We start from the raw sequence: 15,765 nt of genomic DNA, 5'->3' as shown, positions 1-15,765 counted from the left end.
AAAAATAAAATAAATAAATAAAAATAATAACACTAAAAAGAAGGCAAGTAGTAGCCAGTTTTTTGGCCCCTGACACGCATTTCACACTTTCATTAGTTTAATTTAGGCTAGGCTATCTACTTACAATGTTCATAATGTCCGATTAATGGTTAGCGTACATCGTTTTCAAATAATTTTGAATATTTGATAACATGTCAACTTAACTGGAAATTATGAATATTTAATTAGGCAACCTTGTTTTCCCTTCACACATTAAATGCCTGCATTTCATCTCATTACTGGTAAATTTGTCTCCTTGGTAACCAAGCACTCTAAGTTTTGTTCATTTATTTTCTGTTTAGATTACCGGTCCTGATGGAAATCATTTCAAAACGAGGGACAATTATAATGTGCGTAAAAACTGATTATTGTGACACATACGCACATTGGTTCCCTTCCAGGAACTCGAGCTGCGTTGAAACGCTAGGGGCCCGGCCGTTCTGCCCGGGCCGAGTATGGTTCTCGGACCTGATTTCTCTCCTCGACGGCTCTCCATGGGAGATTCCTGTCAGGAGAGATCTCCTCTCACAGGCGGGGGGCACTATCGTCCACCCTCGCCCAGAGCTGTGGAAGCTGTGGGTGTGGCCTCTGAGGAAGCACAGCTCATAGCTTCCGGTCTCTCAACCGAGGTTGCTGAGACCATCCTCCAATCCAGATCTCCCTCTACGAGGAAACTGTATGCCCTGAAGTGGAAACTTTTCCCTTCATGGTGTGGAGACCGCCACCTCGACCCAGTTAACTGCCCGATTGGTACAGTGCTGGAGTTCCTGCAGGCCCGTTTCTCCGCAGAGGTAACCCACTCCACCCTGAAGGTTTACGTGGCGGCTTTATTGGCCTACCACGCCCTTCTCGATGACCTCTTAGTGGGTAGGCAATCCCTAGTTACATGTTTCCTCCACAACAAAGGAACCTGCATGCCCTAAGTCAGGGGTGTCAATCTCAATTCCTAGAGGGCCACAGCCCTATAGAGTTTAGCTCCAACCCTAATTAAACACACCTGATCCAGCTAATCAAATCCTTTAGACTTATTTGAAAACTACATAGTATGTGTGTTTGAGCAGGGTTGGAACTAAACTCTGCAGGGCTGTGGCCCTCTAGGAATTGAGTTTGACACCCCTGCCCTAAGTGAAGTGTCACTTCATGGTGCGGAGGTTGCCAGCTCGACCCAGCCAACTGCCCGATTGGTACAGTTCTCGAGTCCGTTGCCTCCGCAGGGTTAACCCACTCCACCCTGAGGGTCTACGTGGCGGCTATACCAGCCTAGCGCACCCTTCTCGGTGGCCTTTCAGTGGGTAGACACCCCCTAGTACATGCTCCTCCAGAGGCTGAGGCCTCCGGCCAGAGAGCTTATGCTATGTGGTGGATCAGGATGCTATTCCATAGCCTCGAGTCCTCTGCTCTCCACCTTCTTGGGGATCAAGACTCACTCTCAGAAGTTGGCCTTTGGGATGCAGGCCGACCACTTTAGCCACTCGTGGCCCTTTTTCTCTCGCCCTCGTTGTGCTCCTGAGGGATACACACAGGGCAGGTACTTGGAAGTCTGGTGACGTGGGCATCTCGTTCCCCTAGCGTTTCGATGCAGCTCGAGTTCCTGGAAGGGAATGTCTCAGGTTACGTATGTAACCCTGGTTCCCTGAAGGGAACGAGACGCTGCGTCTCTAGGCCATATTTCCAGCATCCCTGCCGGCGGTTGCTTCATTCCTAGAAGCAAATGTCGGTTCCACCGCACGTGCTTTTATGCTTCCTGGTCGATTATGTCACCCGCCCGTGACGTCTCGCCCTTCCATTGGACAGATTACACATGTGATTCAGAGCGCAGTCACACTGAAGACGTTCCCCTAGACTTTCAACACAGCGTCTCGTTCCCTTCAGGGAGCCAGGGTTACATACGTAACCTGAGACTGTTTCCATATTTTATGGGGACACTGCACAGGCGTAGTTGTTTTTATACTGTACAAACAGTATTTTCATTAACCTTACACCTAAACCTAGCCCTTACAGGAAATTTTCAAAAGACTTTATTCTGTATGATTTATAAGATAGCTACTCTTGGGGGCCAAACATTTTAAATTAGTGGATATATATATATCTTCCACTAATTTCTCTCCCTCAATTCTTTCTGTTTCTTACTATCATGACACTTGACACTTACTATCATGACACTTTATAACAGTACAAGTTTTCTGTAAAAACATCAGAAAATTATTTAATGTAATTACTGCATTTAAGAACACTGAAAATTATTAGTTTTTAAAAGAATAAAAAGTAGTTGAATAAATTTTATCTTGTCCTCTGGTGTGACATCTTTGTCCTGTGGTGTGACAGTACACGCGTCACACCGGAGGACATTTTCTGTCACACCATAGGACGTTTCAGCCTTTTTCTGTCAATTAATGACCTTGCTATTCAAAGCTAACCTGTCATTAGTTGTAAGCAAGACACATTTGCATAATTGTCCATGATTATGTAGTTTAACATGCAGTTTTTAATTAAAAAATATAATTTAGGGGTGTCACACCAAAGGAGAACAAAATGTAACACTTTTGTAGTGGTTCCAAAAAAGTTAAATATCTGAATAATTCTGAGACAGAATTCACCATGTGCACGTGTAATGGGCTTCACAGGGGGCTTCAGTAACATGGCAATGAATGGAGTCCTTCAACTAATTATAGTTTTCTCTGGAATTGGCCGATTTAAAATCAGGATATGGTGTCACACCATAGGACATGGTTTTCAGAGACAAAATGTATCAAGTTCCTACACTTTCAGAAATATATGGATGAAAATAATGATTGCCATTTACTAAAATAGACACTTGTACAATTATGCCAAGATTCAAGATTCAAGATTTTTATTTGTCACATACACAATTATACAGAGTATAACCAGCAGTGAAATGTAGGTCAGGTCTGCTCCAAGGACAGTGCAATTATATAGAATACAAATATTAAGAAAAAGAAAAGTAGAAAAAATAAGAGGAATAAAATAAAATAAGAGATAAAAAATATATAAATATAAATGTGCAGGTCAGTATGTTGTTGACTTAAATAGTACTAAGAGGAATGTGCAAAAAGTTGTCCAGGGTATTTAAATAGCAGCAATATGAGGTAGAGAAAAATTATGAATAGCTATTGATATAGTGGTATATACATGGAGTCATGTGATGTTATGACACAGAGTTAGAGTTTAGGAGCCTGATGGCCTGGGGAAGAAGCTCCTCCTAAGTCTCTCAGTTTTTGCCATCAGGCTACGGAAGCGCTTTCCAGATGGAAGCGCTTCCAGATGAATGCCAGAGGTATTTATTAATATTTTTATGCTTTTCTTTTTCATTTACAAAAGTTGTAATGAACCATGCTTGGGACAGTCACACCATAGGACAAGTTTGAGATTTAGCTCAAAATTGAAAAAAAATCTAATAACACTGCAGCTTTTATAACAACAGGTCCATGTATGACAAATACATTTTCAGAATCAGAATTTGCTTTATTGCCAGGTATGTTTGCACATAGGAGGAATTTGTTTTAGTGACAGTAGCTCCACAGTGCAACAGAATAACAGGGACAGGACAGGACACAAATAATAAAAAAATAATGTACAAATATACAAAATGGACAATATGCAAAATAGCACAAACACAATATACAAAATAGACAATTCAATATGTACAAGTATGTTAGGTGCAAATTTGAAATGTAATAAGTATAATAAGTGTGTTAAATAAAAAAATAAAAAGTATGATAGTGTTGTGTTTCATGTTTATTGTTAAGAGTTCAAATGTTCATGAGATGGATTGCCTGAGGGAAGAAACTGTTCCTATGTCTGGTCGTTCTGGTGCTCAGAGCGCTGTAGCGTCGACCAGACGGCAACAGTTCAAAGAGGGAGTGTGCTGGATGTGAGGGGTACAGAATGATTTTACCAGCCCTTTTGCTCACTCTGAATAAGTACAGTTCTTGGAGACTGGGGAGGGTTGTGCCAATGATTCGCTCAGCAGTCCGGACTACCTTCTGCAGTCTTCTGAGGTCAGATTTGTTAGCTGAGCTGAACCAGACAGTTAATGAAGTGCAGAGGACGGATTCTATGATGGGGGAGTAGAACTGTTTCAGCAGCTCCTGTGGCAGGTTGAGCTTCCTCAGCTGGCGAAGGAAGTACAACCTCTGCTGGGCCTTTTTAATAACAGAGTCAATGTGAATGTCCCACTACAGGTCCTGAGAAATTGTGGTGCCCAGGAATCTGAATGACTCCACTGCAGTCACAGTGCTGTTCATGATGGTGAGGGGGGGGAGAGCAGGGGCGTTTCTCCTGAAGTCCGCGATCATCTCCACAGTTTTGAGTGTGTTAAGCTCCAGGTTGTTGAGACTGCATCAGACAGCCAGTTCCTTTACCTCCTGTCTGTAAGTGGACTCGTCACTGTCCTGGATGTGGCCGATCAGTGTGGTGTCGTCTGCAAACTTCAGGAGCTTGACAGACAGGTTTCTATAGATGTGCAGTCGTTGGTGTAGAGGGAGAAGAGCAGTGGGGAGAGAACACAGCCCTCCAGTGCTGATCATACGGGTGCTGTATGTGTATTTTCGCAGCCTCACTAGCTGCTACCTGTCTGTCAGGAAGCTGGTGATCCACTGACAGACAGATGTGGGGATGGAGAGCTGAGTTAGTTTGGGCAGGAGGAGGTTTGGAATGATAGTGTTAAAGGCCGGGCTGAAGTCCACAAACAGGATCCTCACATAAGTCCCTGGCCTGTCCAGGTGTTGCAGTATGTAATGCAGTCCCATGTTGACTGCATCATCCACAGACCTGTTTGCTCTGTAGGCAAACTGCAGGGGGTCCAGTGATGTCCTTCAGATAAGCCAAAACCAGTTTTTCAAATGACTTCATGACCACAGATGTTACAGCCACAGGTCTGTAGTCGTTAAATCCTGTAATCTTGGGGTTTTTTCGGGATGCGGATGACAGTGGAGCGTTTGAAGCATGAGGGGACTTCACACAACTCCAGTGATTTGTTGAAGGTCTGTGTGAAGATGGGGGCCAGCTGGTTAGCACAGGATTTCAGACAGGCTGATGTCACACCATCTGGGCCTGGTGCCTTCCTTCTCTTGTTCTTTTTGAAGACTTGGTGCACATCATCTTCACTGATCTGAATCGCAGGTGTGGGTGAGAGGGAGGTTGCAGGAGGTGTTAATGGTTGTGTGGAGAGGTGTTCAGCGCGGGTGTGGGGTGTTTTTTCAAACCTGCAGTAGAACTCATTCAGATCGTCTGCTAGTTGTTGATTCTCCACAGTGCTGGGGGATGGTGTCTTGTAATTGGTGATGTCTTTCAGACCTTTCCACACTGAAGCTGTGTCTCTGGAAGAGAATTGGATCCTTAGCTTATTGGAATAATTCCTCTTTGCCACTTTGATCTCCTTTTCCAGTGTGTATTTGGCCTGTTTATACAGGACTCTGTCCCTATTCCAGTAACCATCTTCTTTGGCCTGATGGAGCTGTCTGAGTTTTGCAATGAACCACGGTTTGTCGTTGTTATACGTTAGATGAGTCCTGGTAGGAATGCACATATCCTCACAGAAACTGATATATGATATTACAGTCTCTGTGAGCTCGCCCAGATCGTTTGCAGCAGCTTCAAAAACACTCCAATCAGTCAGGTCGAGACAGGCTTGTAAAATCCGCTCTGTCTCATTAGTCCATCTCTTTACAGGCCTTAATACAGGTTTAACAGATTTAAATTTCTGCCTGTAGGTCGGAATAAGATGAACTAAACAGTGGTCAGAGAGTCCTAAAGCTGCCCGTGGGACAGAGTGATATGCATCCTTTATTGTTGTGTAACAGTGATCCAGTATATTACTGTCTCTGGTGGGACATGTAACATGCTGTCTGTATTTTGGCAGTTCACGGGAGAGATTTGCTTTATTAAAGTCCCCTAGAATGATTAAAACAGAGTCCGGGTGTTGTTGTTCTGTGTCTGTGATCTGATCAGCAAGTTTCTGTAAAGCTGAGCTCACGTGCGCTTGTGGTGGAATGTAGACACTCACGAGAATGAACGAGCAGATTTTTTTTTACTATTTACTGCATTTTAAATAATGAAAATATTAATTATATTTATTTATTTTTATCTTGTGGGGCAGTGAAAATCCTATATATACACACACATATATATATATATATATATATATATATGTCAGATCATCAAACAAAATTTTAATATTACACAAAGATAACCCGAGTAAATATAAAATGCAGTTTTGAAATAATGAGTTCATTTATTAAGGGAAAAAAGCTGTCCAAACCTGCCTGGCCCTACGTGCAAAAGTGATTTCTTGATTCAACAGGTTTGGCAGTAATCAGGCCTGAGTTTGGCTAGTGAAATTTAACTCAGCTTTCTAAAATACTGTGGTTAATCAGAGTTCTTTCATGATTTAACAGGAGGGAGCAATTAATTTTTCACGTAGGGCCAGGTAGGTTTGGACAGCTTTTTTCCCCTAATAAATGAAATCATAATTTAAAAAGTGCATTTTGTATTTACTTGCATTATGTTTGTGTAATATTAAAATTTGTTTGATGATCTGAATTTTTAAAGTCTGTGTAAAGTCAATATTAAATGTGTGTTCTGTGTTTGTCACACCAGAGAAAAATGTGTTATTAACCACCCAGTCAAATTTGAATGCTAAAAAAAACACCAAGTAGCCTAAATAAAATAAGGTATCAATATCTTGAAAAAATAAGCAGTATTCTCTGCTCTCAAACACTGGGGAAAAGCTGCCATCTCTCTCAACTGTCTTCCTCTAGTCTAGCAGCTTATTTAATAAGACCGAACTGTTTTGTAAATGATCGCAATCAGGTATTATACATTTATGCGATAAAGGCATAGCTAGCTAACAAACTGTAGGCTGTAGGAACTAACGGTAATGACAGTAACTCGTGATTGAGCCGTGAACCACGCTAATGCACTCTAGTTATTAGGTGTGTTCGACTTGAAGCAGCGCTGCAAAACGATCAGTGTATGACATCAAGCTATCGCGAGAGCGATTCGAAAGCATCAGGAGCCTCTGCTCACTGTAGCTCTCACCGTACTTTGATGTAGAGGGTGACACGGGAGTGGAACCTCTCCTGTCCCACCCCCACAAAAAAAATATATATATATCGTCCCGTCCTAATCCCACGAAAAAACTGGGGGGAAATTCCATCCTGTTCCAATCCCGGAGGAATGACTCCCACTCCCGTGTTGTGTTTTTTTTGGCCGGAATCTGTCAGTTACAGTAAAAATACTGACAGCGGCCATGTAAAGTTGCTATTACATACATCTTTCAGATGTATGTAATAGCATAGATGTGAAAAAAAAAAAACATATTTGAGGTCGATGAATGATAGGTGAGCGTTTGGATGTCCTGCCCGAATCTATTACCACATAGACCAGCCGTTAACAATCTGTCTGTCACTGCGTCATTCACTTAACCAGCCACACCAAAGCAAACAGGAGGAGAGCATAAAAAGACAGGGCAACTAGAATTGAGTTCAGAATTAAAATATACAGTTTATAGTTTATTTATATAAAAGGTATATTTGGGTATAAAGTTGGGTATCATTACATTACTATTACCGGTCCCGCCCACTCCCGCTGACATTTTTTCCTGTCCCATCCCAATCACGTGATTCTTAGAAATTTTGTTTCCCATCCCGCGCGATTGCATGTCATGATGAGTGTTACGATTTCCTGATTGGTCTAGGGGAGGAATGAAACAGTAAAAAGTGGATGGTGGTGAAATGAATGTGCAACAGCATAAAGCCACCCCGTCTCCAGACCCAGAGTTGTTTCACAATAACCACATAGTGATCTCATTCAAAAAAAAGTAGTTTTATTTACAATTTAGGCAAAAGAAAAATAGAGGTATCAAGTTCAGAAGAGGGTATAGCCAAAATAACAAACATAATCAATCTTACTCCTCATTAATCATACTACCTAAACTAAAAACAAAGAAAACCAAAGTACAACAAAATAAGCTTACTCCCTTGCTAGCATAAACAGGAGAAACAAAGTATGATTCAAAATAAATGGCACCCACCTCCCTACTAACCTCACAAAATAAAGAAATAAATAATTAAATAACAAACTTCAAATAAACCAAGAGAAAATGATCCATTAAGTCAAACAATGATTAACTATTAAAGGTAACACTCACTTCTGCCTTTAAAGTCTCAATCAGGGATTGAAATAGAAAGAGACTAAAAAGAAAACTACTTCACCAAGTAGTACACACAATAAAAGGTAGAGATACACGGTTCACTACTGGCTTCAACAAAGTCTCAGATCTGGGGTTGAAGATGGGTCCTTCATTGCTGCTGCTGCACACAGTCAAACCACCACCAACACAGCTCTGATGGTGTTTGCGGTTTAAATACTCCCAGCATCCAATCACAGCAGGCCATTGATTATCTGTATCAGGTGGAACCACTTCTCCTATGAAGAGAGACAGCACAGCTGAACACACACAAACAGAACCTTACGGCTCTGGACGTAACACCCCCGCCACCAAAGACTATAACCACCCACTGGTTATAAGTCAACATACTAATTCACTAATCAAAACATATTAACTGTCTAAAGAATGAGTTCTAGACAGGGCATCGGCAATGATGTTGTCACTTCCTTTCTTGTGCCGGATGTCAAGATGGTATTCCTGCACAATTAAAGACCACCGCATTAAACGTTGATTAGTGTTAGACATGCGAGTTAAGAACACCAATGGATTATGGTCAGTGTAAACCAAAATGGGGCTATCACTTCCACCCAGATAAACTTCAAAATTTTGAAGGGATAGTAACAGAGCTAAAGCTTCCTTCTCAATTACACTGTAATTTCGCTGACACTTAGTGAATTTCTTTGAGAAAAAAGATACAGGATGGTCAATTCCTGCGCCATCCTCCTGAATCAAGACTGCTCCGGCTCCTGCAGCGCTGGCATCCACCTGTAGTTTGAAAGGCCGTGAGAAATTAGGAGCAGAGAGAACAGGTGCAGTACAGAGAAGATCTTTGGCAGCACTGAATGAATCCATGCACTCTGAAGTCCACACAAACTTCCTGGATGCACTCAAAAGATCAGTGAGAGGAGAAACAATAGCAGCAAAATTCTTGCAAAAGCTGCGGTAGTAGCCACTCATTCCTAAAAAACGGCGCAACTCACGTTTATTAGTGGGCTTGGGAAACTCAACAATGGCAGCTATCTTGGCTTCGATAGGTCTTACTTGTCCTTGGCCAACACATTTACCAAGATAAGTAACTGTTGCTTTGGCAAATTCGCATTTAGCCAAATTCAGAGTCAGAGATGCTCTCCTCAACCGTTCAAAAACAACATTTAACTTCTCAAGGTGTTCCTCCCAGGTGTTAGAATATATCACAACATCATCCAAATATACCTCAACATTGGTCACTTCTGACAAAACTCTGTTCATTAGCCGCTGGAACGTAGCTGGTGCATTTCGCATGCCAAAAGCCATGACCGAGTATTGTAGAAATGAATCAGGTGTGACAAATGCAGATATTTCAGAAGCACGAGAAGTCAGCGGGACCTGCCAGTACCCTTTTAGTAGATCTAATTTAGTAACATAATGAGCAGCACCAACTTTGTCAACACAATCTTCCATTCTTGGAAGAGGAAAAGAGTCTGGTCTGGTCACAGCATTAACTTTACGATAGTCAGTACAGAATCTGAATGTAGAGTCAGGCTTCGGCACTAGAATGCATGGTGAACTCCATGGACTTTGACTACGAGTTGCAAAACCATGCTCTAACAAATATGTTACCTCAGATTTCATGACGACTCGTTTCTTTGGATTTATTCTATATGGATGTTGCTTAATGGGCTGGCTATCTCCTACATCAATATCGTGACACAGCAAGGTAGTCTGGGAAGGAACATCAGAGAAAAGATCAGAATAGGTAACAATTAAGTTACTAACTGCTTTACTCTGTTTTTCTGCCAAGTAGGAGAGATAGGATTGCAGATCACTCAGAATAACTGAATTCTGCAAGCGGGCACACAAAGTTTGAGCATCTTTGGCTATCAATCCATCCTCCTCCAAACAATCAATAGGTAACAGAACTGCTGCAGACACAGGTTTAACAGGAACATCTAGGTTTGCATTTCTTATGGTGTATGTTTTCAACATGTTTACATGACACACTCTGCTCTTACGTCGCCGCTCAGGAGTGCAAACAACATAATTAGTATCGCTAAGTTTTCTCTCAATGATGTATGGGCCAGAGAACTTAGCTTGCAAGGCTGTTCCAGGCACAGGAAGTAGGGCCAGAACGGATTCACCTGGCTGAAACTCACGCTTCACTTTTTTGTGGTCAAAACGAGTTTTCATCTTCGCTTGAGACTCCACCAGATGAGTCCGAGCTAACTGACAAGCTTGGTGAAGACGTTCCCTGAAAGAAGTCACGTACTCAAGTACAGATACAGGTGCAGAAGACTGTGCAAGCAACTGTTCACTCAGTAACCTTAGTGGGCCTCTCACGGTATGGCCAAACACCAATTCTGCAGGGCTGAATCCGAGTGACTCTTGAACACTTTCTCTTATTGCAAACATCATTAAAGGTAGACCTTCCACCCAATCTCTACCAGTCTCTGTACAAAATCTCCGGAGCATAGTTTTAAGAGTCTGGTGAAATCTTTCCAATGCACCCTGAGACTCTGGATGGTATGCACTCGCCAATTGATGTTTAACTCCCAATTCACTCAACATCTGTGAAAACACTTTTGATGTGAAATTAGAGCCCTGGTCAGATTGAATAACCTTAGGCAAACCAAAGAGAGAACAGAAGCGAATTATCTCTTTAACCACAGATTTAGCTTTTATCGTGCGGAGAGGAATTGCTTCTGGATAGCGAGTCGCAGTGCACATGATGGTTAAAATATACTGATGCCCAGATTTAGACTTGGGTAAGGGACCTACACAATCTACAAGCAGCCTTTCAAACGGTTCATGAAGAACAGGAATCGGTTTTAGAGGAGCTACTGGAATGGTCTGATTTGGTTTCCCCACTAACTGGCATGTATGACATGAGCGAACAAATGTAGAAACTGCAGACTTCAAACCAGGCCAAAAAAAATATCTGCTGATTCGATGGAATGTTTTTGTTACTCCCAAGTGTCCTGCTAAAACATTCTCATGAGCTAACTCTAGTACATGATGTTGATAATCAGTGGGTAAGACAATCTGACGAACCTCTTGCCACTTTGCATCACAATGCAGAGGTTTCCACTTACGCATCAGAATTCCCTCTTCCCAAAAATATGCTATTCTAGCTTTAGGTACTTGAGTGAAGTCTACTACAGCATCTCTGCAAGTAGCCAGGGAAGGATCAGTAATCTGTGCAGCAGCTAACTCCACCTTACCTATTTTCAATGTGATTTTCGGTAATTTAGGGGATTCAATGTTTTCTAACTCAACCTTAGATGTAACTTTTGTCCCCCTCTCTATATCCTCAGGTTGAGAAAACAACACAGTATCTGAAAGATCTGAAACATCACCAAATTTCAGTGACTGAGCTCGTGTTACAGCACAGGCAGGGAACACAGATCGATATCGAGTCGCAAGTTCAGATACTTCAGTAGCAACAGGTTCATGAGTAACAATAGGACGAGGAAAGACTTTGCCACCGGCAAGATCATTTCCTAGAATGAAATCAACTCCATCTACAGGTAACTGTGAACATACCCCCAGCGTCACTAAACCAGTAACAAGTTCCGACTTCAAATACACTTGATGAAGAGGAACATTGACACAAACCATTCCAAAACCACGAACTAGCACATCAGTACCTGTATACGACTCAACAGAAAAAGGAAGCCGGTCTTCTAAAATAAAAGACTGTGCAGCCCCAGTATCCCTTAGAATCCTTAACTGTCGTTCCTCTGACTCAAATGAAAGAGAGACAGTACCAGTACAAATAAATGGCTGATAAGTGGTAGCATTCACATCATATGCTTTTGGAACAGATTGCACAAGCGCCACACTTTTGGACTTGGAAGCAGAATTTTTTTGCTTCCACGCCTTACATTCCGAAATTAAGTGATTGGGGTCAAGGCAAAAAAAACATGCTCGCCCATCACCTGCACGTTTAGGACTCAATTTACGTCGTGAACTATAGTCTTGACCGGTGTTAGTATTACGACTAGGTGATCGGAAAACTTCAGAGCTTCCCCCCATGGAAGACTGGCTTTTGTACGATCGGATTCCTGAAAACACATTTCGATGGGTTAACACAAATTCATCGGCTGCAATAGCAGCGTCAGCTAGAACCTGCACTTTTTGTTCGTTAAGATATACAACAACGTTTTCTGGTGCACACGTTTTAAAATCTTCCAGCAGGATCAACTCCTGAAGCTGCTCAAAGGTTGTGATCCCACTGGAAAGACACCACTTATCAAATAGTGTTTTCTTCTCTCTGGCAAATTCAACATATGTCTGTCTGGCTGATTTCACATGTGATCGAAATTTCTGACGATACGCCTCAGGCACTAATTCGTATGCTCTCAAAACCGCCGTCTTAACTACATCGTAATCGAGAGCTTGCTCAATTGGCAGTGCAGCTGAGACCTCTTGCGCCTTCCCTACAAAATTACTTTGCAAAAGTAGAACCCACATGTCTTTAGGCCATCGCAGCTTAGCAGCTATCCGCTCGAATGCTGTAAAATATGAGTCTACCTCAGTTTCTCTAAATGATGGCACCAAACGAATAAATTTACCTACATCAAAATCAGGAGGGGAGTCAAACGGGGAATCATAGGAGTTATACCTTGAGTTTTGAGCAGAATCCACTTCTGGCATTTTCACTGACACAGAAGGTAATCTGGATTGAGGCAATGGAATGGGCCTTTGCAGCTTTAAAGCTTCTATCTCTAACTTACGCAGTTCGATATCACGATCTCCTTTCACTTCTACCATACGTAACTTAATACGCTCTGCCTCACATTCTTCTTGTTTTAGCTTCAATTCAATCTCCTTTAACTTAATGGCTAGTAATGGCTCAGAATAAGGATCTTTGGGCTCCCTATTAGGATTAGAATCAGAAACTGCAGACTCCACCACAGCATCGGACTCTACCCCAACAATACCCTCCTCACCTGGTGGTACTAGAACGCCAACTTTAACTAGCTCTTCAAATAATTCCTCCTTGATTACCTGTTTACTCGCTTCTTTTGGAATATTAATATGAAAAAAATCTGCTATTTCAATTAAATCTTTTTTTCGGCAACGATTATATACTTCCCAAGAAGGATATAATGTGAACGAAACTAGATCAAATTCCATATTCTACACAGACTACTCCTCCCTCATCAAAAGTGAATCAGCCAGGCAAACAAATGTGAACAATGCAAAAAGAATGAACACTTACCTGAAAGAGTTGTCACACACGAAGACAAGTTTGCGATACTACAAATCAACAAAGGGACGAGCCCCCATTTTCTGTTACGATTTCCTGATTGGTCTAGGGGAGGAATGAAACAGTAAAAAGTGGATGGTGGTGAAATGAATGTGCAACAGCATAAAGCCACCCCGTCTCCAGACCCAGAGTTGTTTCACAATAACCACATAGTGATCTCATTCAAAAAAAAGTAGTTTTATTTACAATTTAGGCAAAAGAAAAATAGAGGTATCAAGTTCAGAAGAGGGTATAGCCAAAATAACAAACATAATCAATCTTACTCCTCATTAATCATACTACCTAAACTAAAAACAAAGAAAACCAAAGTACAACAAAATAAGCTTACTCCCTTGCTAGCATAAACAGGAGAAACAAAGTATGATTCAAAATAAATGGCACCCACCTCCCTACTAACCTCACAAAATAAAGAAATAAATAATTAAATAACAAACTTCAAATAAACCAAGAGAAAATGATCCATTAAGTCAAACAATGATTAACTATTAAAGGTAACACTCACTTCTGCCTTTAAAGTCTCAATCAGGGATTGAAATAGAAAGAGACTAAAAAGAAAACTACTTCACCAAGTAGTACACACAATAAAAGGTAGAGATACACGGTTCACTACTGGCTTCAACAAAGTCTCAGATCTGGGGTTGAAGATGGGTCCTTCATTGCTGCTGCTGCACACAGTCAAACCACCACCAACACAGCTCTGATGGTGTTTGCGGTTTAAATACTCCCAGCATCCAATCACAGCAGGCCATTGATTATCTGTATCAGGTGGAACCACTTCTCCTATGAAGAGAGACAGCACAGCTGAACACACACAAACAGAACCTTACGGCTCTGGACGTAACAATGAGTCATGATTTAGCCCTGCCCAAAAAATCCTGATCACGAAAATGGTAAAAACTGTTTAACGGTCTAACTCCACAATTAAGAACTACATAGTTCACAGTCTTTATAACATGTTTCAGCAATGCATTTCTAACATTTATAATGTGTTTACAAACAATTCTTAGAATTGACTTTACATGGACTTTAAGTGTGACAAATATGCAAAAAAAAAAAAAAAAAACAGGAAGGGGGCAAAAATATTTTCACGACACTGTATATAAACACCCCAAAACATAACAGTTCTTTACATTTTTGTTTAGATTTTCTAAACAAATCATTGTTTTTGTCTAGAAAATCATATTTAAAAAATAAATAAATATTTCAGTGATGGAGATCAATGGAGAAAAAAAATTAATAAATAATAATAAAAAAAATAATCACCCTAACCTAAAAGGGCTAAATTTGTAGACCACTCTAAAGCAGTGGTTTTCAAACTTCTTCCTGGGGACCCACAGCTCTGCACATTTAGCATATCTCCCTAATTTACACACCTGATTCAGATCATCAGCTCATTAGGTAAGAGCTCCATGAACTCAAATGAGTGTGTCAGATAAGGAAGACATGCAAAATGTGCAGAGCAGTGGGTCCCGAGGAACAGGAATGAAAATCACTGCTCTAAAGAATAAAGGTTCTTGACGCCATCCATTGATGGTTCCTTTCCATTCCACAAAAGGTTGTGGAAAAAAAGGTTGGTTATACTATTAAAATGTTCTTCACACTAAGAAAAAAAATTGTTCTTTTAATAACTGTTCACCGAAAAGTTATTTGTGGAACCAAAATCTTTTTCTTTTGCATAACTGCAAAAACTTCCTTTTGGAACTTTAATTTTTAAGAGTGTAACTGTTATTCTATGATACATAACAACTGAAAATCTAATCTGGCATTAAATGAAATGTCCGTGATGAGCAGATGGCACACAGAAATTAATTCTCATTTGGAGGCTTGCTTGATGTTTGCAAAAGACATATGTGCCAATATGACCTGTCATCTTATTTATCCAGGGTCTAATTTATATCTATGTCAGTAATAGACATTTCCTTATGGACCTTTTAGTCAGACAGCAGCCATTTTATCATTCAGGCATGTTTTAAACTTCGTTCAGAAGAGGGATTACTTCTTTCACTCAGGATATATATGACACAAGTCTTGACATCTCATGCATGAAATGTTATTTCAAGCTCAAAGCCACCAATGCTAATGCTCAGTGACGTTAGGTCCCAGAGGTCAGAGGAAAATATGCCCTTGAAAGCCACACCAGAACAGCAAAAAAACATACAAAGTACTCAACAAAGCTACCACATAAGTGTATTTAGGCCTGGCAGAGTTTAGGGTGCCTCATGATAAACCTGGTGGCAGTGTCTTGAACTAACCCCTGAATCAAACAGGCCAGATGCACACTCAGTAT

This window comes from Barbus barbus (genome assembly GCF_936440315.1).
Source record: "Barbus barbus genome assembly, chromosome: 24".
Taxonomy (NCBI): Eukaryota; Metazoa; Chordata; class Actinopteri; order Cypriniformes; family Cyprinidae; genus Barbus; species Barbus barbus.
This window is presented reverse-complemented; position numbering follows the sequence as displayed.